Source organism: Ambystoma mexicanum, chromosome 7q (genome assembly GCF_040938575.1).
Source record: "Ambystoma mexicanum isolate Mex_15411 chromosome 7q, UKY_AmexF1_1, whole genome shotgun sequence".
Lineage (NCBI taxonomy): Eukaryota > Metazoa > Chordata > Amphibia > Caudata > Ambystomatidae > Ambystoma > Ambystoma mexicanum.
Genome location: NC_090941.1, coordinates 879,084,655 through 879,110,869, shown reverse-complemented (window position 1 = coordinate 879,110,869; position 26,215 = coordinate 879,084,655).

The following is a 26,215-nucleotide window of genomic DNA, read 5'->3' as shown; positions in this document are numbered from 1 at the left end:
ATTTATGTATTTTGTTCTTTACTGTTGTTTTGTATTGGTTTTCCTGTGTGGATGTTGGAGTGTGAGTGCGTGGCTTTGTGTCTACAGTTGAAGAGATAGTGTGTGTGAGTGAGGATGTGGTACAGTTGGTGTGTTAGCTGTTGATTATAGCCATTGTCCTGACTGTTGTTTACAGTCAACTAAGGAGTGTTGGTTTGGGAGTTGACAGTTGGTTACTGTGACTGGTGTGGTGTTCGGCAGTGAGTCAACTGCAGTGTTTACTGTTGGTTACAGTCATTGAGGTAGGTGTAGTGTTACAGCTGTGGGCACAGTTGCTGTTTTAACCAGGTTGCAGTCGTGGGAGTGTGCGTGTGTTGAGTTACGGTTAGACTGTTGGTTAAGGTCATGAGGTGATTTAGAGTTTCCAGTGTTGATTACAGTGGGGTGTGTTGAGTTTCAAGTTATTGAGTTATGGCTGTGGGTTAACAGTTGCAGTGAAGTGTTGAGAGTAGTGTTAACTGTTGATTACAGTTATGCTGTGTGCAGTGTATAGACTGTTGTTACAGTCAGGGAGTGTGGTGTGGTGAGTCTAGAGTTTCCCGATAGGTATTTGGAGTTTGCCGATAGGCGTTCTTACCATTCTTGGTTACAATGGTGGTGAGTTTGGAGTTTGCCGCATTTGGTGTTTGCTGGTAGGTGTTTTTACCATTGTTGGTTACAGTGGTGTTGAGTTTGGACTATTAGTATGGTCTGCAGTTGCAGGTCGGGGGTCGCTATTTCTTGGATTTTCGGTTGCGTATATCTTGGATTGTTGTGTTGTCTTCCTTGGTAATAAGGAGGGATTGGAGGAGTAGAGTTAGTGGTCGGTAGTGAGTTCTTTTGTGGTGGCAAAGCAGGTGGCGATTTCTCTTGTGGGAGAGAGTTTGCTAGTGTTTTCTCTTGTGGTAGTGAGTTTTCTTGGCGGAGCATTGCCTGTATGTTGTGCGGGTGAGCACATCTCTTTTTCTGTGCATATTCCATCTTCATGTGGTTTTTGGGTGTTGGCACATCTTATTTTCCATGAGGGTGGTCTGAGTGTTGGCCCATGTATCCATCTGCATTAGTGGCGCTGTGGTTTCTTATTTGATCTGTGAGGTGGCCACAGATTGGATTTTGTGAGGATATTTATGTTGGTGGGTTTCCTTTGTTTTATGTAGTTAGGAGGGAAAGGTGTTGTAATGAGTTTCCTTTGTTTTAGGTAGTACGGAGGGAAAGGTGTTGTAATGTGAGTTATGGGTCATGATGTCTTAGACAGCAAGGTGTGTGTGGAATGTACCTATGTCAGTTTGGAGTGTTGATGTGCGAGTGGCTCTGAGGGTTCCAAGTGTGCCAGTTAAGATCTGGAAGCTGGCTGGATGGGATGTGCCAGTGTCTCTGTACCAAGTAACATACTTGGAATAAACGTACCTATGAAACCTACCTGCTGGCTCCAGGGTGGTGTGTGACATAAGAATCCTGCTACTTCACATATGCATGTTGCCATTAATGCCATACTGGTGCTACATGACCATAGGATGGCAACAGCTAGCCACTGGTGTTAGTACCTGGCTATGTCATGGCAGTATATAGCAAGTGCCTATATAATGCCTATTCAAGAGCCAACACTCTTGGCTTTGGCAATTTCAGTTTGTTTTTAACAGTAATTCAGTGCAACGAGCACACAAATTGCTTATAAATCAAATAGGCTGAAAGAGCTGGTTCACAGATGCAATTAAACCAGAAGACAGCTTATAGCTTCGGTATCATCTTAAAAGCACAAAGCTAGCTCAAATAGATACTAGGAGTATGACGAGCAAGCACTGGGTGTGATTGGCCATATGGGCTAGCATTGGTATGGGCTGTCAATGGATGAGTTAAAATAAAATACCAAACAACACCCAGAGGCTGTGTATCCCTCCTCACTTCCTCTCTTCTATCTTCACTTCCGTTGGCAATAGTTTTTACTTAAAGGCAGCGTTCACAGCACCACCTATTAGCCAACGCATAATGATGTGCACGAGTTCATGGAGAGGGGCGGTGAGCACACCTTGGTTAACATTCAGTACAAAACACATTCTCAACTTTCAGCTTCTACAAACAAACAGAAGCAGAGTGTGTACATACAAGAGCTGTGTGTTTGTCTAGCTAAGCAAAGAAACCTCGAACTGCCAGCATTCTTCAGAGTCTTAGGAACCAAGATACAACTGTGCTGCCCCACCCGAAGGCTTGTCGTCAGGTTTCATCATTTCAGATGGTTGTGCAAACGTTGTTTGTGCACTTAAGATGGAAAATGTTGCACATGCCTTTGTTTTGTATTCAGTAATTAAATGCTAATGAATCAGATCCTTTTTAATGGAGTGCGTCATCGTTCTCCGGTTTAGACCAACTTAAAGAATTGTTTGAAGTGCTCTCGTATTCGAGCCGCTCAGGCATGAATCTATGGCACGTGGACAAGTTTATAGTACAAATAACATATATGGATTTAGTAAACAAAAATGAAGAAAGGTAATTTGCTTAAGTTCGGAGCCATATTATCAAGCATACTTTGTCAATTCAAAAAAGTGTACATCAATACATATATGTTTGCTGAAAACTGAAATTGAAGTGATTTAAGATTTAAATGCAAAACCTAAAAAACAATAAAATGAGCGGTGTATTAATTTATCGTGTTTCAGTATATAAAAATCCAATCTTTCACAACAATAAAATATGACAAAACAGCTCATAACAAATCGTTGATATATATATATATATATATATATATATATATATACATATATATATATATATATATATATATATATATATATCAGTGCATATTTACCACAACATATCTTAATTTAGAAACATTGCATTACATACATAGCCTCTAATTTACAATAAGTGTTGCGTGACGCTCAGTGACTTTGCACTGAAAAAGTGCACTTAGCGCTGCAGAAAACAACTTTTACTGATTCACCAATTGGACTTTGGGGCAGCGCAAAGAAGGAAAAGGGGCGGAACATGCAAAAGTCCTCATTAAAAGTGTAAAATGAGGAATAACATGGGCGTGGGGAGGGAGGCACTGTGCAACCTACAAAAATGCCCAATTAAGCCTTTATGCACAGAGTCAATAGCACTTTCACACTGATTTCAAAGGAGAAATATTTTACCACCACACGTCATATGGAGTAAAGCACAAATGTGCAATGTAATCCAATGTATAAAAAGCACAATGCAATTCCACCAACAAATTGATTGCCACAATGCCTGATCCTGCATTGCTAGTACTGATATTACTACATGGAAGGAGGATGAAGAGAAGGAGGAGGAGGTCCAGAATTCTCCATACATGGACAACAATATGTGTGATGCCAGATGAGGAGGTGCATGGAACATACCACTTCCCTCCCACTTCATTCTAGACCTGATCAGGGATTGGGGGAATGGCTTGTCATCACCGGCCATGCACTCACAGGCAGTGACGCCTCTGTCAAAGTGCTATGGGCCTTACATTTCCTGGCCACTGGGTCACTCCAGTGTTCCACAGTCATTGTTGAGGGTATATTACAGCCAACAGAACTGAAGTACCTCTACCAGGCCTTGTGCTGCTTCCTAGGACATGTGCATAGGCAAATCAACATGCCATGAAACCTGCAGCAGGCAAGGCAAAGAATGGGGCAGGAATTGTATGCAGTTGCCTAAAAGCCACCAACTGCACCCATGTCGCGCTGCAACCCCTCTGCACCCGAGGCACAGAGCCCATTTATCGTAATAGGAAAAATTTGCATTCCATAAATGTGCAGGAAATTTGTGATGCAAGGAACACACCATGCATGCGAGTACCCAAGATGCATGCATAACAGCTTCATCTTGCATCCTTCCCCTATCCACCAGGCCCTGGCACTGGAAACCTTTGACAACATGTGGCTCTTTGGTGAGTGTCAACCATCACACACACACTCAAACACATACACTCGGAACACCGCCTGGGTAGAGAAGCCCCTTCATCATTGTGCACGGCAGGAGCTGCGTACATCCTGCAGTCACAAGAAGTAAGCCTACTGGCTTCTTGCAACACCTCTGGTGGCCAATCCACCCTTTGTGAATATCACCAGAGAAGCACGAGCAACACGTATTAGAATTGCTTTCTGCAACTCATTTTCATCTTAAATATATTTATACTAGCGAAAGAAAGACCCTCAACCCTCTTTCAAGTCCGATCCCTTTGAAGCTGCACTAATATCCATAGGGCTAAGATGTAAATCCATCCTGAAAGTAACACCGGAGATCCAACCGGACAAGCTGATTGCGTAGCATAACCCATTTCAGCCTATCCGCGATGCCGGCAGGCGGAAGCCGGCCCCCAACAAAGGCGCATCAACAAAGGCTCCTGTCCGAGCCTTGTCATGTACACTCGGAACACAGCCTGGGTAGAGAAGCCACTTCATCATCGTGCGCGGCAGGAGTTGCGTACATCAAGCAGTCACAATAGGTATGTCTACTGTCTTCTTGCAACACCTCTGGTGGCCTATCCACTCTTTGTGCATATGACTGGAGAAGCTCAAGCCCGATAATCCATTGGGTGCCATAACCCATTTCAGCCTATCCACGACGCCGGCAGGCAGAAGCCAGACCGCAACGAAGGCCCATCAACAAAGGCTCCTGTCAATGCCTGTCAGAGCAGGGAGGAATCATCTGACAGCATATCCACTGTATTGTGGCGGTAAGTCACTGGATCTACCTCGGGTAAGCACCTCTACAGTGTTCCACCTCATCAATGAACATATACACACGAAATACTACCAGTAGCCGCCGCTGCCTTTAACTACTTAACTTTGCAAAATATCTTATAGTAGCAATCTTAGTAAGACGATCCGCCCAGTCAGCATTTTCCCATCACACGCCCACGTGCTAATGCTAACTACTAGAAATATGTGTACCGCCAGTGACTACCTAACAGTTGTACTATAAGAACACTCAGGGTCTACCTCACACTGCCTCCCCAACTAATATTGAATGTCACTAATATTTTGAGCTCATGCCACTACTCATCTGATCATTACGAGTTGCCTGATAATTGTTGGAAAATGTATGAATAAGTATGAAATGTATGTTAAATGTATGAACATGTACCTATTTGCACTCACTTTACTCCTCATCCTCCAAGTCCCACAACATAGCAAAGGGTCCTTTGCTTGCACTATGCTATTACCCGGCATCTCAGACTACCTTCTTCAAAAGGTTTGGCGCCCAACCTGTGTTCTGATAACTGCTGAAAATACATGTACCACTTTGCCTGGTGATAACTGAATAACACACTTGCGTTGAATGTGAATCATGGCCGGCCAAATGCTTAATTACGTGCACTGTTAGTTGTAATTGCCTGCATTGCGCTAATTGCTTAACACATGCATGCCTAATGCCTATCTTGCCCTGCACTTACAACCTACTGGCTGCCACGTTGCTACCTCTCTCTATGCCTGCAGACATATTCACTACTGCTTTAGTAAGATGACCAACCACCCTAACATCAGGCTATCAACTACACACACTCTGGTCAGACGTACCCGATCCCTAACCATGCCCCGTCACTACCTGATTGCAGATCCGTCCCACCGACTCAAATCCTCCCACAATGATACATCCTTCACTCAAAATCACCAAAGACAAGTAAGACCTTGACCTACCCACCTAACAAGAGGAGAACTGCAGCCTTGCCAACGTTCCCAAGTTCCAGCCGCTCTTGCCCACTAACTATCAGAAACCAAAGACTACCCTCTGAAACCAGGTACAACAGAAGGAATGCTCACCTCACATACAGAACAGCCAACTCCCATTCCGCTATGTGAAAATATCACTTCTCGAACCCTAATGACAAACCCCATTTAACCTCCAGTGACACCTGCGTGACTGCGAACCACAACCTACCTGAAAACTACCCAGTGCTACATAGTCCAACTTCAGTTGCCCATACTCGCAACATTACCAACAAACCTAGTCAAGAGATTCAGGGCACCCTCATGAACACCATATCCCTACTGGCTCATGATCTAGACATTGCCAATACCATCACCCTACTCAATCTTGACTTTATAGCAATCACAGAATTATGGCTCCACAGTGCTGCTGGCCCTGCCCTCACCCTAGCCATCCCAGACAACTACACGGTACTCAGGGTAGATAGATCTACGGGTAAAGGTGGGGGAGTAGCCATCATAGCATCATAGCAAAAACAGTCTTAACATTTGAGAAATACCAAATATCTCATTCCCTTCGGGGGAACTACTGTCAGTGAAAATGACCCTATCACCTACCACCACACTGATTATCCACCTGATCTATAGACCCTCTGGCTCCATACTGTCTTTCGAGAACGATGTAACCAAACTCCTCTTCTCCCATTCCAAACTCACTTCCCAAATTCTTATCCTGGGTGACTTCAATCTTGGCCTGAATGACCCGCTGGACAAGAATGCACTATCCCTTGCTAACACTATCTCAGCTTTAGGCTTCTCGCATCGGATCCAGACCCCACACACACACCAAAGGCCGCATTCTCAACTGCTAGCGGACCTCAATTGCAACTCTGTTATAACCTCAAATACCCACTGTCCATGGTCAGACCATCACCTCATAACATTCAATATCTTTAAGAATGTTAGCCTCGTCAACTTCCCACTGGTGGCCCCTGCTACCCCATCTAGAAAGAAACGGATTATAACAGCCAACAAACTACTACCACTAATACAACCCATTTTGGCACTCCAAAATCTAGGAATCAAAGATCCTACTAGTATGGTAGAACTATACAATGAAGCAGTACTTGCAGCTATTTACAAACTAGCTCCACTCTCCTTGCACAAAGTCAAACCTGTAGCACTCATGGTTCACGCCCACTATGAAAGCCCTGCAAAGCTTCAAGAGATAAGCTGAGACTATTTGGACAAAAATTCTCTAATGAACTAAACAAAGTAAAATTCTATGAAGCAGCTAACCTATACAGACAAGCGGCCTTCCAGACTAAAAGCACCTCATGTAACGAGGGAATAACTAATGCAAATTCAGGAACCAAGGAGCTCTTTGCCATTCTGAGAGAACTAGAGTCCCCAGAAGAAGTATGCAACAAGGATGGGAACTGGTGCTCCAACATTCAGAATGCACTCTCCATCAAAATAGCGCTACTTCAAACCAAAATTGAATATAAAAAAATGACTATCCAACACACCAAACCACCCCATATGCCCCCTCAATTGTTGGACAACAGCGCAGTGCCCCAATTTGAATTCTCATCCGTCTCTAATGCAAAAGTACTACAAATCATCACCAGCCTCAAACCATCTAGGTGCCAAGGCGACTCTTGCCCAGCAGTGGTTATTAACAATTGTGTCCATGAACGCACTCCTTTCATAACCCGATTAATTAATGCCTCCTTTGTAAACAATTCCGTCACAACCAATCTCAAGAAAGCCTGGGTACTCCATTACTAAAAATAAACATCACTTGACCCTAATATTCCAACCAACTATTGCCCCATTACAACTGTGCCATTCTTACTTAAAACAGGGTAGCGTATCTACCGATGCAAAATGTCTTGGAATCCAACAACCTCCTTGGTCTCCGACAATCGGGATTTCACACAAGACATGGCATGGAAACAGCCCTTTTGGACTTAAAAATCCAGATGGACAATCTAAAATACAAAGGAAAACTAGCCTTACTACTGCTACTTGAACTCTCTGCAGCATTTGATCTTGTCCACCATAAAGTACTATCCAAACATCTAGCCTCTGCGGCCCAATTTTCCCTAACGCCACTCAATGGATACAATCTTTCCTGACAGACAGAACAATTAGATTTTTCCTCGAGTTTGGAAGCACAACCAACCCTGGTCACATGTGCTGTACCACAGGGTTCCTGTGTTTCTCTGACGCTCTCCAACATTTTTACAAAGCTACTTTTTGACCAACTAGATGACATGGGTGTCACCTACACTAACTATGCAGATGACACCCAAATCCTCATCCCCATCACAGGCTCCCATGACGTAGACTCTGCCACCCTTAACGCTATCTTTCTAACCATCAAAGACCCATGGCCCACCATGGGCTATGCCATAAAGACGAAAAGACAGAACTTCTCCTCCTAGGGTCACAATTTTGTTTTAATAAACTAAACAATGCCTTCAAAACCTTCAACATAGACAGCAATCCGATGAAAGTGTCCAAAGAAGAAAAAACCCTCAGTTTCTACCTGGAATCTTCACTCACTCTATCCAAACAAGTGAATGCCACTGCGTCATATACCTCTAAACCTATTAATGTTTGCAAACCTTTCCTGTCTCCTGACAGCTGTATTACTCTGGCCGGAGCCCTCATTCTGACCAGACTAGACTACTAAAATGCCCTCTATGCTGGCACTAAGAACCAAAATATCGAGAAACCTCAGGTAATACAAAATAACAGCTTATTAGCAGCACTCAATATTCCCAAAAATGTGCACATATCCAACACAAGACAACATGTTCACTGGTTACCGGTTCATGAATGCATTGTGTTCAAAACCCTCATCATGAAACATAAATGCTAACAAATCTGCTCCGACCCACCCCGCAGACAAAGTCACCAGATCTCAATCCAACAGGCCTACGTTTCTGATCACATGAACTTGCTAGCCACATTGAGATTTAAACTCCTGAAAACAGGAGGCAGTAGCTTCACTACAGTAGCCTCCAAACATTGGAACACACCGACTAGCCAAACTCAGGGAAATAGACTCCCTCTAGACCTTCTGTAAACAGCTGAAAACCCTACACATCACAATGGATCATGTGACTAACTCAGACCCACAACCAGAAAGCCCCGGATCCTGATCCGCACCCAGGTAACTTTGTAAATAACTGTATTACCTATTGCCTTCATTTGTAAATGATGTGGCTATGTAAATAACTGTATTACTTACCGCGACGATATGTAAATACCACAGCTATGTAAATATGCAATTATGAAAATAACTGCGACATGTAATGTTTAATTCCACATGTAAGAAAAGCGCCTGGATGCCTGCATGTTAGGTGTGCTATATAAATTCCAAAATAAATAAATAAGCAGCCACACAGAAACCTACTAAATGCCACTACATGTAATAAAATGACCATTTAGTCTTTTTCAGGGGGCAGTGTCTACCCGCTGTCACTATTCCTGTTGACACTGATCAGGAATCCAGCCACCCCACATGAAGCACGCTACAAAGAACCACACATAGCCACTAGGGGCATAGTGCAGTGTTCATTTGGTGTGCTTAAGTCACTCTTCTGCTGCCTTGATCAGTCAGGTGTTGTATTGCTATATGCACCACCTGTAGCATGCAAAATCATTGTGACATGTTGTTTCCTGCATAATATTGCCACACGTCATGGCATAGCAGAAAAGGTTCAGGAGGGGTTGCACCCTCATCCACAGGCACCACCCATTCCATTTCCAGGCCAAATGGTGTGCGGAATGGACACATGCAAACAGGTAATACATAACTATTTCACATAAATGACTTCCTGTCGGGACACACACACTATAGCCACATCCTTGATGGCCTTCAATGATGAAATCACCACTCCAGCTTGCCCACAACAAAACCCTGAGAATGCATGTCTTGGATTGGCAAACAGTGTGTGACCCGCACCATCAAATTTACTCTGCTACCCTATTGACATCCATGCCATAAATTGCACAAGCCAGTGCCACACTCATTTCTAGTGGAAATAAAAGTTTCCATGTCACAGGCTGAAGCATACATATTTTGCAAACCTGGCCCCTGGCACTATGCCTCCATTCCATTTGTACCCCTCAATTGCCTGCTTTAAGTGCAACCACAAAGGCTCATTGAGTGCCATGTAGGTTAACTACTTACACTGGACACATTCTTGGTCACTGCTTGAACACTGACCCTTTTCTCCATCAATCACTTTCACCCTCGATCCAAGACATTTGGCTTGTCACACCATGTGTTCCCCTGTTCTTCCCCCCAGCCCCCATCATAGTCTTCCCTGCAAATACCCCCTTGCTCTCATCCCCACCGTCAATTCCACATCCACCTCATTACTACCAGAGTAACCTGCTGACATACCATTTTCCTCCCTCAGCCTTTCAGATCCCTGGTGCCCCCACAACATCCGTCACACATCCTTGGCACACAGACTCCACCCCATATGCCATGCTGTTGACCACTCAGTTTGTGCTCACCTGAGTGCCACCTGGATGCCGGGTCCTTCTGAACCATTGCTGCTTGCACTACTCACCTGCACTCACCTCTGTCATGAGTGTGCTCCTGCAACGGGAGCATAACAACATTTGCCTGGCTACTGCTTTTGTTTACCTTCATTTCCCTCTCCTCACTTCCCCCAACCCCATCCCTACCCCTGCCACTAACACCTACTTACCTCATCTCTACTATGTAGCCACCTTGTATGCTTTGTTCCTCCCCGGTCATCATGCCCTTCCTCCAAATCCATCAATGCCTCCTCATAACTCCTGTAGCACTCTGTACCAGTTCACATACCACATACCGCTAGCGACTGCCTCATCTACATCTTACCAGTGGTGGGCGGCACCCACACCCATCTCTTCTCCTACCTGGGTGGGGTCTGGCCTAATGACTACCCTGTGTACCACCTGATGCTCCCAGCTCTGTCTCCCACCATGGCAAAGCTCCACTCCTCTTCTGCTGCTTTGCCACCACCCCTGGCAGGGGCTGAGCAGTTTTCCTGTCATCTGTGGCCATGATGGTTGATGGAGCCCTGTGCATACACCCACTCTCCCACCTGCTCCACAGAGTGCACCCTTTCCCCTTTCCATGCTCCTCATAAAGCCCCACTCCTGCAGTTCCTCTGCTGATCTCAGCCCCTAACGCTCACTGTGTATCCTCCTTCCACCATGCTCCATCATCACAGGGCCCATACCCCGTGTATGCACACCAGGCTCCTATGAAGGACCTCACCAGCACCATATCCATGTCATATCCCCCCTTGTCAACACATACCCTTTAGCTGCACCTTCCTACCCTGGGATGAAATGCAACTACTTTGGCATATCCTGTTTCAACCCACCACCTACAGCTCACCTGTGATGGCTGCCACCACCTATATGCCCTACCAATGAGACAAAGGGCCACCCTTAGCGTATCTGGCTCCATATACCCCCCCTTCCATTGCTATCCACATCTGCCCACTATCCCAGGTCAAAACCTGTCTGATGACTGTGGAGGCAAATCTCCCTTGAACAAACACAACCTTGTCCCTCTCAGGGGTTAAAAATCCAATTACACCCTTGTCTCCTCCCTACTGACAGTCACCTCCCTCCACAAGTGCTATGCATGCCCTGCGGGTACCACCATTCACACCATCTGAAAACCAGCACACACATCACCACATTCCATTACCCCCTTATCCCTTTTCCTTATACCAGTCCATAACAACAGAGGTGGCTCCACCTCTGCTACAGGTATCATAGCATGGACAATAAAAGACGCTACTTAAGGGGACAGTCAACTTAACTCAGACAATGTGAGGATTGCCCCTCCTCCTACACCAATGGTTAGATTAGAAGTAGTGAGTCCCAACTCTTGTCCAGTGTTTGTGCTTGTCTATTGCATATTGCCTATATCAATACAAGTATGGTATGTAGGAGCTGCCTGGCCTACCGTATCTCAGGGTGTATCCTAGCGTCACTGTCAGCCACTGTGTAAAATGTCCCTGTTGCATATGCCGCATGGCTCACTTTCAGTGCATAACAGCAAGTCAACATGAATGTAGCCAATATCAGTGGGAAGCCAAAGGTAATACTTAAGTCAGCAAGGACTCATAGCAGGCAGGTTACATTGTCTTTATGTTCTTCCTGTCATTTACTTGTATCTCATAGATGTGCACTACTTTGCCTAATGTGTCTGGTGACTTATCAATCATACTCTCGCACCAGGCTCTGCATGCCATACCCTCAGATGTTTCTGAACAGGGCGAGCTAGAGGGAAGAGTGGGTACAGTGGCATTACTGTACATAGAATTCAAATTGCAACAAGTCGTAACATTACTCTGCCCAGTCAAGTTTCCCTGGCTGCACTTCCACCTGGGTCTGTGCTACAACCCTATCTAAACCCTTTGATTTACTACCCTCCTACCACTGAGATGTGTCCCGCATGCAGATGCACTAACCATCAATGGATTCTGCAAATGAGGCTACATAAACATTACACTCATGGCCCTGCACTGTCACCCATTGCAAGCCTTTATCATCTTCGATTCCTGCTGCATCATCTACAAGGCCATCACCCTGCAGTCAATAAGATTTCTCACCTACAAACTCAGCATCCCTGTTGGCCCATAACACACCAGAAGTGTGGACAACAGTAGTCTACTTCTCTGTGGTACATTAATGCAAGATCCATCTGACAGGTCTTCTCAGCCTATGTCTGAAAGCTTGCCTCCTTCGCCTGCCCCTCTTGTCGGGGATGGGCCTGCACTATAGCATCTTGCTGATGCTCTTCCTGCTCAAAGCTCACTACTGCCTCTCTACAGGCTGCCCACATGGCATCATGTCAACCTTGTGCTTTCAAAGCTTTAGCCAACAGGTTAGGCTGCACAGCCACACCTGTTCACAGAACATTGGCCACTCCACTCACATATCATACACTTCTCAGCCTATGTCTGAATACACGTATACCTCCTCCCCTAACAGTAGACTTGTTAGGTAGAATTCTCATAAATGTGCTAATTCCCTTCACCTTAGAGACCCCCAGAAACTTTGCTGGATTTTGAGGACTTGATTTTTTTACCTGGCAAGAGTGTGAGCCTTTTTTTCCCACTCTTGCATGTATTTTGATATGTGTTTTACACTTGTGTTCTTTGATTATGGAGTTTTAGAGAACTCCATAGGCATCATCTATTCATGTGTGTTACACAGCACACTCAGTGCAGTGACACAGGGATGTCCTTTAGACTTCCCAAAGGTTTAAATACCTTCTCTGGGATAAACTACTGTTTCCCAGAGAATGTAAAGTGAAATTGACTTTACTAGTCTTTCCAAATTCCTAGACCCAGCACACACCATCTTACAATGGAGTGCTAGAGGGGTTACATAGTATCCCCTGTGTCTAAATACTCATGTAACAGTCAAATGCTACCCTTTCCTATTGAAAAGGCTGGTGGCAGTGGTTTTACAATGAACTACCATGATATTTCCCGACCGCGAACACTGGTAGCTACAAATCACGGGAGCCATGTTTTTCAAGATGGCGCATTAAGCCCCTTTGTTTAAACAGGTTCAGGTCTTCTTTTTTTGCTGTTTCTTCTTGGAAAGGTCCTTTTAGTGTTTGTCTCTGTGCGCCAAACCAGGTTTGGTCCCTTTGTTCGTGTGACTTTGGAGGGCTTCAGGACTGAACACCGCCTCTGGCGTCTGAGTGTCTGAGGTGGGCAGGAAGTGAGGGAGGTGCCCGAAACTCCCTGTGCTTAGTCTCCTAGGAGACCCAAATGCACTCTGGCATGATTGGCTGGCTGCCTGTCCGGCAGGGACAGCCACCCTGCTGGTTGAGTGACAGCTAGGCTGGAATGAAAGGGAGAAAAGTGTTTAAAAGGCGAGACTCTTGGAATGGAAAGCAGAGTCGACCACTGGAACAAAAGAACCGAAGAAGAGCTGGAAGGGGACGGCTGCTGCAATTCCTGGACCGTTGGTTTGCCCGGTGAAGCTCTGCTGCTGGTCCGAATTGCAGAGTTCATCTCGACAAAGAAGCCCCTTCAAGGATGACTTCTTCCTTTGAGTTGGTGGGACCAATCAACTCGTAAGCCATCTGGATACCATTCTCAATGCTAGTTAGGATTAACCAGTGAGAGGGATACGAGCTTGTGCGCTTGAAGCTACAGGTACTGGAACTGAAGCAGCTCCATCTTGTTTGCTTTTTCGATGATCCCATGCAGTGCAGGAGTCCCCTGACATCCTCCCTCAGTCCCCACGACTGAGGCTCAGGAACAGTGAGATCTGCAGGAACTGCCAGGAACCAAGGTCTTCAGCTGCATTTTGTTCTTCATACGAAGGTACTGTGCCAACCCGATTGAGAGAATGCCACTCTCGTAGTGAAAGTTCGTTAAACTTTCCCAACTTGCAGGCCTAATTAGCTTGTGACCCGACAAATTATTCTTTTTTGTCTAAACTACTTCTGAGAACTTTTGTAAAGACTTTACCGTTTGATACCAGAACTGCTCTTTCCTATACAGAACACTAGCCCATTGACTTTGGCCTGGTCTATTGACTTGAATTGAACTCTTCTGGTGAACTTAAACTATTTGCACTGTCTAATAAGAATATGTGATCTGTTCTACTTACCTTGTCCCTTTTGCTCACTTCTAAGTAACTAAACTGCCATTTGGCTCCTATTTCAGGGGAGCTCAAACTGCCTCAAAAGCTTAGAGAATTGAAGTGTATTGGTATATAATATTAAGTTGCCTCCTTCTAGTGAAATGTTTTCTAAATGATTGTGTAATAAATTAATAAGTGTTTTTACCAAGAAACCTTGAGTATGAGTGTCTACGTGAACCCCTGTGATTGAAAGTCCTCTGTGTAACTACCTGTACTGCTCACATTCACTCTTGAGATAAGTCTGGCTGCTTAGCTCCCTACCAAAAACTGTGTGGTACAGATTTATACCAAAGGTTGGTTCGGCTAATACCTGTAGTCCTAATTGTGTGTAGTGGCCCAGAGGGTACTGCATGCAATTCTGCCTACAAAGACTCTACACTCACTGCCACAGTTCCTGAAAGAGCATTTGAGCCTCCTCTGAAAGGTAAAGGCAATCCATGGCACCTGGCTCTACACACTTTCCACTCACCATCCTACTTGAAACAGTTTGAGCTGCTATCGCTTCTAATCTCCACTGGTTGATAGTGCATCCTTTGATGGGCATACACTGGCCACTCCCTCCCCTGCTAGCTCCCTCCTCGTGCATGTCTCTGCTACCCTCAACATGTCCTTTGCCCTATCATCAAGATGTTGTCCATAGCTTCCAGAAAGCAATGTACCCCACAAGAAATTTACAAATATATCAAAATGATGAAAGGTCTAACACCCATCACTATTAACTATTTTTTTACATAAATGGTAAAGATAATAGAGGATTGGGTATCACCCAATTCAATATTATCCCCTTTCCAATTAGGATTTCTTCCTTTACTTGGAGCTATTGACCAATGTCTAAATCTCTACCTGATTATTGCATACTCATTGTATATAACGAAAGAGCCAGTGTACCTTTCATTTATGCACCTCAGCACTGCTTTCGATAAGGTCAACAGAATTAGGTTATGGCAGGTGCTGAAGTGCTACAATCTCTCACAAAGAGGAGTAGCTGCCAAACAGAGTTAGAACATACTACTGATTCTGTATGCTGCTATTTAAAACAAGATAATTGTGGTGTTCTAAGGTGTGTTCTAAGAATCACCGGTGGTCCATCCTTGTGGTATAATCCAAGGAACCGTTAGGAGTGAGGATACAGGCACATTAATTTGTACATGTCTACGCAGTTTTGTCAAACAAAGCTTTTTTTGTTATAAATGTATTACATAAAGCTTCTAGTACCGACATGCCAAGGTAGAGCCAAGGTAGAGTCAAGGTAGAGCATCCTGGTACATTCATAAACAGGCAGACATCATTAGAGCATGTGTCTCAGGTGTGTTCTGCAACAATGATATTTCAAAGACATAAATTGCAACAACATATTACTCACATACATTTGAATAATATCATAAAGGAGATAATGAAATAAAAGGTGTGAGGAAAAAAACAAAGGGGTGAGTACCTTTTCAACAACTTAGAAAAATGGAACGCGAAAGTAGACTGCAACAAAATGCAAGCAAGTCTAGTGGACACTAGTTAGTGGTGCAAAGACATATGGTGGGGGTAAGAAAAAGAGAACACTTGTCCTTACAGAGTTAGGACAAGCCCCATATGCTTATACAATTATCTGAGATCTATTGGTGACCAATCCTCGGTCTACGTCGGGAACATAGAATTCCCAGGAGTGTATGCAGGACCAGAAAAGGTGAGGCTGGGTCCTAGGACGTTTCGGCTTCCAGATGTGGTGCCTTCTTCTGGGCCATAGGATTGTGTCTCCCTATACGTAGTAAACACAAAATGAAGGGGATATTTAAATCTCACAAGCTGGACTGTACCATCAAGTGGTACCAATGATGTCTATATGAGCACAACTATGTGTGGCTAAAAGTGAAGAGCATTCTCATTAAAAAAACAAATGCAGGCCAACCTTGAACTTGGGTACGGGGAGGAGTGGGAGGAGTAGTGACGGGTCAGTCTAGTCGAGACATGTTCAATTAGCAGAGATCTGGGGGTGATTGGGTTGTCTACTGTGAAGGACTGGGAGTAAATCGGCCAGAGTCCATCTGTAAAGCAGTAGCAACCGAATGTTAGGAATGGCGCGTGCCACGCAGGGCCCTAATGCACAGAGGAAATAAAAGGTGTAGATGGTGTTCTTACCTAACTACTCTGCGTCGGTAGTGGAGCCTTTGGACGGTGGAGCTGCGAGGGCCAAGAGCACTGGATGCACATGTGTCCCCAGGGCAGATTGTGGACTGGGGGTAGAGGGCCACAAACAACAGCTACACAAGATAATTACATCAATCTACATGGCTAGGAGCAGAGGAACAATAAAATATAGTGCAGCGATTTGGGACGATGTGAACCAGAAAGGAATTCAATGTGAAGAAAACGCTTTTCTGAAACAGTTGCTGTGCCTACCAATGTCGGCACCAAACTTTGCGGTCCATAATGAACTGGTCCTGAGCTACATTGTGGATGAAGTGGTAAGAGAACCAATTGCATTGTGGCTCAGGGTTTGGCCAAATCCCAATGCTCCCCTGTCACAGCATTTTATAAGTAACATCTCCAAGCTCAATGGGATGAATCAAATTAATTGGCTCCATTACATAAAACAAACATTCCAGAACTTAAACTTGGAGGGGCTGTTTGATGCTGAGCTTATTGACTAGGTCAAGGAGTCATTAAATGGTAAAGAGAAATCTATGGCAAAAGAAAAACTTTAGAGATGGCGAAACTTTCAAGCAGACATTTTATGCTGTTATCAACAAATAAAATAAAAGATTATTTGGATTGGTCCCATAAAAAAAAAATAAGCAAACTCACTAGGGCCCGTTTTAACTGTTTACCACTTGGTGAAATAATAGCAAAGAGAACAGGACTGAATATAGATGCTATTTGCCCGGCCTGTGCAGCGGTTTGGTGGATTTGGCACACTTCCCGCTTTTTCTGCCCCAAATATGCTGAGCTAACAAAGTGGTTGATGGTACCTGTCTTTAAAGGGAAAAGTTGTACTCAGCATGGTCCAGCGCTCCGTTTCCTGTTGAAATCTGAAGCCCCTTTGACAGCCTGGGCACTGTTGGTCTATGTAAGTAGGGCTTTGAAAATGCGCCAAAAGATTATACAGGACAAAGAGGCCTTTTTACTACCAAACTACAGTATACTCTCCCTTTAAGTAGGTGGGCAGAGTTCGTTTAAAACAAATCCATTGTTTTGTTATGTTATTGTTCAACCCTTCAGGTGGTGGCTGAATTTTCATTGAAATTTTAAATTCTAATGTTTTATGCAAGGATTTTATATGATTGTTTTTCATATCTGTGTTTTGTACTTATAAGATTATGGAATCTGAATAAATATTACTACTACATACATGGCAACACGGCAGCAACATTACCCATAACAACTGAATAATACACTTTGCCCTCCGATATCTGCACTTCAACTCTGCAATGTGCAGCATACTTCACTCATCATATACATGCATACTTGTCAAGATCACATCTTGTGCTGCATGTTTCTGCATCATCCTCTGACAATGGCTACTTGACACGACATATATCAGGAGATGGTATGCAAGGCTTACATGACAGGAGTCTATAGGAAATGTCATTCAACAAATCAGCTATTGCATCGACTCTGACCAAAAACATGTGCACATAAACATAGAGGAGACTGACTCCAACCAGCTTCTAGCTGAGGTGTACCCAACAACACAAAGCATGTGCATATCATATCAAAGACACATGTCCACACTTAATTATGTATGACAACTCCAATCTTGGGTGACATTGCCCATCACCCATATATCACCAGATTGATAAGTTCATGCTTGACCCTACAAGTGGCACATCATGCCACTATTGGAATGCATAGATCGACAGCCAGACTGCTGGTGTGTTGTGAATTCCACAATACCTCAATCTAACACTGGGCCTCTGCATTAGTGCTATAAGTGCTATAAGTGGGCGAAAGCGGGTCTGTGGACCTGGATTGAAAGAGAGGGCTCTGAGTGCTTTCTCATGGAGTGTGTGTGCTGTATGTGCTACGAGATCTGAAATTACATTTGTAATTTATTAGGAATAGCTAAAAGAGTCTGTCTGATTAACTGCACATATCATACACATCATTCTTCAAATGCAAGTTCACCTGTATGTGGGAGCCAGTTACAATCACAACGACCAATTCAGTTGACTTCACTGATAATGTCAGAATGTAGTCCCAGCTCAATCATCTGCACAGTAGCATAGGCCGTTAACTCACTGCCCCATACAGCACTATAGCTTGTCAGAAGTAGAAAAGACACAGTTTGCCTTGGATGGAAAAAAATGAATGAGAGAAATCCACACTCCATCCACAGGCCTATGGACACCAGGGTGTATAAAGAATGGGTGGTGGTGGCAACAGGAAAGGGGTGTGCGCATATGGCCAATGGCATAACAGGGCCTCTCTTGTGACAGATACATGCATGAGTGCTCCAATGGCAACAAGGTCCTGATGATGACTATCGCAACTTAACAACATGTCAGCATGCTGACCCTTGACATCACATACTGCATGTTAAGATTTTACCGAAAGGCAGCCATGTCTTGGCGGTGGATGTCCTTGAGGCCAACATATCCTCATGCAGTGATTGTCTCAAGGCATCCATGTCCTGTTGGCAGATGTCCCTTGAGGACAACATCTCTTCATACAGGGATTGCCTCAAGGCACCCATCTCTTGCAGGTGGATGTTTCTTGAGGTTAACATCTTGCAATTCATGGATTTCCTCGAGGCGGAATCCTCCTCATGAATCGCCTGCCTGCGGTGTTGCATTTCCTCTCTCCTCTCCTGCCGTAATTGGGGGATTTCTGCAGTGAGTGTAGCATTGGAAGAAAGGACATTTTTCTCACAGAAGACAGATGTCCCTGCCCATCACCTGCAGGAGCTCACCCTGTTGGGCACTTACATACAGCAACTCCTCTCCCGATTCCAAGTGTCCAACATGCACATGCCCCCGCCTGTGTGTTGCCTACCAAGCCAGGATGCCAAAAGCTAGCCCTGTTGCAGTGACTGCTCTGCCATTGGCTGGTGGTCTACATCCCTCCCACTGCCATACGCCTCCACTGCTGCCTCCATGATGGGAGAAGGCAATGTTGTAGACAGAAAAGCCACTAATGATGCAGGACTTTGTACTGCCAGGCCCCTGGTCTCCTGGCTCTCCTCCTCAGACTCAGCAGCTGCAATGATCTCATTGAGCTCCATAGTATCCAGACTACTGAATGCTGGTTCCTTCAGTATGTCCCTCTGTATGCTTTCCACATCAGCTTCTGCATCATCATCAGAAGACGATTTGGCAGTCCTACTGATGATGGTGTGCAACAAGAGGGGAATCTCACTAGGCATAGCACCCCGGGCTGCACTGATGGATGATTGTGCCGCCTCCTCCTCATCTACTGCTTTCTCATCAGCACAAAGTCAGACAACAGTATTGTTGGGAGGCAGATGAATATGTCATCCATAGCTTTTGCCCCACCCCCCACTCCAATACCGCACAGGTGAGAAACATTAATTACTCAGACAACCATACTGCCCTTATCCCAGGCAGTTACAACAAGACACAGAGACAATCTAAGCTGAAGATGTCAAAACCAGTCAAGCTGACGTTGCAACATCAATAGGTGCAGAAACTAGACACGAAGTACATATGCACTCCACATGAAGAACATATTCACTAGGTCAAATGTGTATTTAGACCCGAAAAACATTAACATAGTAACAACAAGACATGAAGAACACTAACATAACCAATGTATAAGCTTAATGCAACACAAACTACAAACGTGTATAGAAATAAGACTGTATTAGAGCAGCCACCTTCTTTAAGTTGAATGCTGCAGCATGCTTTTCAACAGACAAAAGCCTCAAGGCCTTCACAAAACTCAAAAGGCTGAATCCACAGAAATACAGAGCTGGCGATCAGGAAGCAGTTAGCCGTTAGTGGCAATGCCAGAAGGAGATAGGTAGGATGGAAACAGTGGATCAAAGGCACATGATTCCTAGCACATAGGCAGGATACACCCCAATCAATTCAAGTGCACAAGAGCACAACTGACCCTTGGTAGCTGAAGGCCGAGGCACAGTGAGCCAAAAGGACCTTATGCAGAATAACTCAAGAGAGTCCTCAGAGGCAGCGTAAAACACAGCACATGCATTAATAATAGCTAAAATCCCAATAAATAGGAGGTAATGGCACTTCATAGACGGTCCTCTAACAAGTGACTTATAATTAGAAGACACTAGCTATTCATTAGGTGCCAGCAGAATATAGGACTCCTGTGGTACTCCCTAGAAGCAGAGACAGGCCCAAGGTCAAGAACATAGAGATTGCCTGCGTTCATGGTCTAAGGAATGAGGGATGGTAATTTCTTTGATGAATAGTAGACCGTTCACGGGTCTCTCTCCCCCTACATGCCTGGCGCATATCTTGATGATCTGTCAATGTGTCCAATGTTGGTCAGCAAAAGCCAACTAATCAAAGTTTCATGCCGCCCACCAGTCAATTCGTTTTCATAAAAGTGATGTATTTTTACTTTGATCAATATTGGGATGGTCCCAGGAGGAGCCATCAGATATCATTTACCCAAATAACTGTGTAACCACTATATGATCTATATGTAGCCACATCCCATAAACAAACTACTTTCCCCGTAGGTTTTGCAAATTGTGATGGTATCATGCTGTCAGTGATGACGCATTCTAAGTATTAAAGTACGTGTTTTGTATTAACTTGTTGATAGACTGGAGATTTTTATGCTGACCCTGCCTTATTTGGATGACAAAAAGCTGAACTTTCCCAAGCATTTTGTCTACTTCATTATTGAATTTGGCTTGGAATAATTCCAGTACCTCTGTCATACCCCAAACGTCTGGGCCCACTTAACAATTTTCAGATACCTACCGAGGGAAACATGCATCTTGAAATTAACTTGCATAGAGATACAATGGGCCAGGTACACATGCATCAGACATTCAAATTGGCCATTTGGTAATGTCCCACATCAATGTCACTGTTAGCACAAGCACATTAGCATCTTAAAGACACTACATGTAACATCCCTGTTGTTTATGAAATCCTGCCCATGAAATTTGTTATTTTATGCATTTGAACATAACAGGATAGACTGTACAATATGTTTTGGATGCAACATACTGCTAAGTAGGTGTGTGGTACAGTGAACCTTGGCCATACATGTGCACTACTGTTTGCTCATGATTGTGGACTCACAATAGCCATTACACATGATGCATACTGCTGTGGCACTGTTGTTGTTATAGTATGTCCATATAGGAGTGCTGATGACCAAGACCCTGTTAAAGGCCTGCACCGACTGGGGGGCACATCATTGAACACACTGCCTTTCATTGACTGCAACTACTGTACAGCTTGAGTGAATTGTCCATGACTTCACATGGACAGTGTATGATAACACAGTATGGATGTGTGTGCAAGTTGTGTGCATCTTAAAATACAAACACAACTGTAATCTGCATATGTGGAATGCACAGGTACTCAGCATTCAATACTCAGAGCACATCAGGTCCTGCATCAAGCCAGAGATTGTAGGATCAATTGACCATACATGTGTATATGTGAGTGGAGTTGAAGATGTAATAGTAGACGAATGGAATTCCATACTTAATTGCTGAGTTCCTTCTCCACTTCATTCATGCTTGCTGGTCAAATCTGAAAGTATTCCGTCTTTTTTTACTGACAACCTATGCATGCTGGAACTTGCATAGCAAACATCCCAATCACGGCCTTTGCCTAATTGGCCATGGACGGATTTGTAGTTGCCCATGCACACATGCATTTTGACCATGTCTGAGGTGACTACAACATGGACATGACTAGTGTGCACTTGCATTAACACTGAATTATTGACTGTGCAAATGTGGATTCAACATTACATATGATATATAATGTCACCCACCACTAGAAACTGAGTCAGGACTACCACCTCATGCAACTTCCCACTGACATTTGACCTCATCCATACCCACTGCCAGCCGAGTTAGTGAATTGATAACTCTGGCATCATCCACTGCTAAGTTATAACTCTCACCCTTTCCAGACCAAGGGGCGTGTGACAACACACAATTTTATTTGAGCGGGGGAGAGTCAATTAAAGCTAATTTACAGATTAGGAGTTTGGCAGGTGAGTGAACCCTTTCCCTGGAGGGTGACACTCGCCAAAGGCATGTGTTTTGAGAGGTATGGCTAAATTTGATTCTATGTGAGTCAACCTTTGCATTGACAGTGCACCATTCACAATCATGACACTGTTAGTGTGTGCAGTGACATGTGTCTTGTGGACCATTGGCACATATAGGTGTATTGGCCTTACAAACATTTCAGTGCACAGTAATGAGAGCCATCAAATCAATCTCAACCGGAACTAGATATTAAGCATCCACCATCTACTCTGCATACCATGTAATGGACATTGTCATGGATATGAGCCTGGAGTAATAATAACTGGGAGAGAATGACCCCATCCAATTGTACTGCAAAAGTTTTAACATATCATGTGCTGAGGAAAGCATATATATCATGCACACATGTCATTCCGCTGATGTGGCAGCATAGGTCTCCATGCCTCCCAAGCCAACCACCTACTCACTTGTGATGAGGCTGCCTGCAAACTCTTTGAAGGGAGCCAGCTCCTCAATATGTGGTAATCCACCACCACCAGCCTGAGCAGAGGCCACAAAGCTGCCAAGCTTCTCCTTGGTGCACCTAGTGAGGTTATTCTTTGTTTTGTGTCCGCTGTGTGCCTCTCCGCCCCACATGCATTTATCATAGCTGTGACCTCTGCTGGGTCACAGAAAGGGTACTGCCAGCCCAAGGATAGTGCCTGGCCTGATGTTCGTCTGCATAATCCATGAGGATTTGCAATTCCTATTATGAGAAGCGCTTCTTTCTGGTTTATCCCTTCTCCCAAATCTTTGGCTGTTCTTAGGTTCCTGCCTGTACCTGCCATACCTGCCATGTAAGCTGGCCCTTCTTAGACCTAGTGGGCCTTGCTGGTAATGGGGCACGTGTAGCTTTACTACCAACTTTAGCAGGTGGCCCCCATCTGCCCTCATGCCCATCTTTTCTGTGACTCTCTCTCAAAAAAAGGTTTTGCACAGTGCAAAGTAAGGTGGGTTTCTGCTGTGTATCCCACAGTCGCTCTGCGTCTGTGCATGTTAGGAAAATAGCATGCAGGTGCGATGCGCTTATGCACATACTATTTGTAGCGTTATGTTGCTTGCTGCATGTGGGACGGTACTGACCCACATAGGGTAATTTCCCTCATTTACTCACTCTGATGCCTCGTTGAGCTGGAGACACCTTTATCGTTTATAAGAGATTTTACTTACCTTGAACTTTGTTCATTACCTGTTGAACTCCTAACATTTGGTTTACTCACCTGGAATACTACATTGTTTTCCTATTGTGTTTATTTGAAATAATACTTACTTACCTGAGTAATCTTATCCTTGTGTATATAAAGTAAATAACGATTTTACTATAACTAAGTGTAAGAGTTCTTTGGGCCTATGTATTTATTGTACTTACCTACAACTCACATTCTCCTCCTAAGATAAGCCTGGCTGCTCTGCCATTCTACCAGACCCCTGGGTAGTACAGGCTTATACTAGAAGTTGGGCCCTGTATACCAAGGGATAGTTTTATAAAGACTTACCACCTCTAACATGGATCTATGGTGGAAAAAAAAAATGTGCCTTGCCCATGGCATGCAGCATATACCTAATGTTGTGTAATGAAGAATGGTCCTCCACCATCTGATTGTGGAGACCCTTAAAGTCCACATATAAGTGAGTACTGCTATTGGCCTAGAGAGCAATTACAATGGAAGAAGCCCATTCTACACTGTCTACAGTTTAAATTACACCCTCCTGGAGCTCCTTAAGTGCTTTCAACACTTCAGTCCATAGATTCAGCTCCACACTTATCATCACGTTTGGACACAATGCAATGACTAAAACATGTCCACCCTACATTGACTTTAATAGACACCTCTGGCACCTACTTTGATATGTCTTCGACAGAGCCATCCTCTTCTATTTGCAAAACGTGTGCAGGATCTATGATATGACATGATATGGCATTTATAACACGCCTATACACAAGTGTTTCAAGGTGCGACGAAGCAAGGGAGGGGGAACAGAGGGAAGACAGACAAAAATCATACTAGGCCAGGGGTCATTCAGATCACGCAAGTGCATGGGAGGGGGAAGTGGGAAAGTGCAGAGGGGAAGGGGAGGGCACAGTGCAGTACATAATAGAATAAATACCAGTAAGTAAAAGTACGGCCAGTAGGTGGCAAGTGCAGGGGTAAGTGCAGAAAAAAAAAGTTGTGAGGTGCTGGTAGTGGGACTGTAGAGATACAGAACAGTCCCCATGTGCAGGGGTTGCTGGGAAGGTAGTGCAGGTGTGCGACTGGCAGGGGTGGTGGCCTGGGCCAGAGATCCGAAGGTGGCCATATAACCAGCAAAGTTTCAGTTTCGGTCATTAAGCAGGGGAGAGGAGGAGAAAAAGCAGAAGCAAAGAGAAAGGTTTTGAGGTGCTTTCGGAACCTGACATGATTCTCCTCAAGTTTCAGGGAGGCAGGGAGGCTGTTCCAGAGGGAGGCCCCAGTCGAAGAAAGAGATCTACTGCCAACTCGTTGCTTGGAAAAGTGACTGACCCTGAGGGAGTTGGAGGCGGATGAGCGAAGAGCTCGAGAAGGAAGATATTTAGGAAGAGAGAAGAAAGAGTTGGAGGTATTGAGGCTTAATCCTCACAGCCACTGGGAGCCAGTGGAGAGATTTCAGTCCTGGAGAGATACGATCCCTGGGCTTGAGGCCAAGGACAAGTCTCGCAGTCCTGTTCTGGATGAGTTGCAGAGGGCGAAGGGTAGAAGCAGGCAGATTTAGAAAGAGGCTGTTGCAGTAGTCCAAACTGGAGAGAACCAGAGCTCTGGAGACAATGAGCTTCTGGAGGAAGGAGAAGAAAGGAAGAATACCTCTGAGGAGGTGCAGCTGGTGGTGTGATTTCTTAGAGACGTCAGAGATGTGAGGAGAGAAGGAGAGTGTGGAGTCGAAGATAACCCTGAGGTTCTTAGCCTCGCAGGTGGGAGCAGGAAGAGGGCCAAGAGAGGCCGGCCAGAGAGTGGCAAGAAAGGGGGAGTAGGTGTGCCAATAAGGAGACTCTCGGTCTTGCTGGCATTAAGGCAGAGATTGTTGGTGGTGCACCACTCCTGGATGGTGGACAGACAGTCGGAGATGAGAGAGGGAGAAGAGGTTGCTGAGGATAGCTTGAAAATGAGCCGAGTGTCATCCGCATAGCACTGGAAGTTGGGGCAGAGCGCGACAATGCGGTAGGCAAGAAGTGCCAGTCATTGATTGAACAGCCAGGGAGAGAGGTTAGACCCCTGGGGAACACCACAGGTAGAGCTAGAGAGAGGAGAGGAAGGACTCAAGTTGACCCATCACAGAGGAAAGAAGTCAACCACGCGAGGGCCTGACCTGTGATACCCAGGTTTTCACAGAGACGGTTGAGCAGGACGGCATGGTTGACCATGTCAAAGGCAGAGGAGAGATCAAGTAAGATGAGGACACAGGGGGTGTTGGAATCAATTTTGGAGAGCAGGTCTTCACAAATGTTCAGGAGAGCAGTTCCTGTGCTTCAGGCAGCTCTGAAGCCAGACTGATGATCATGGAGACAGCCAACAGATTCAGTGTGAAGAGAGCTGAGAGATGGCCAGCTTTTCTAAGAGTTTGCCCAGGAAAGGGGTGATGGAGATTGGGTGATAGTTAGCTGGGGCAGGACGGGTCGGCAGAG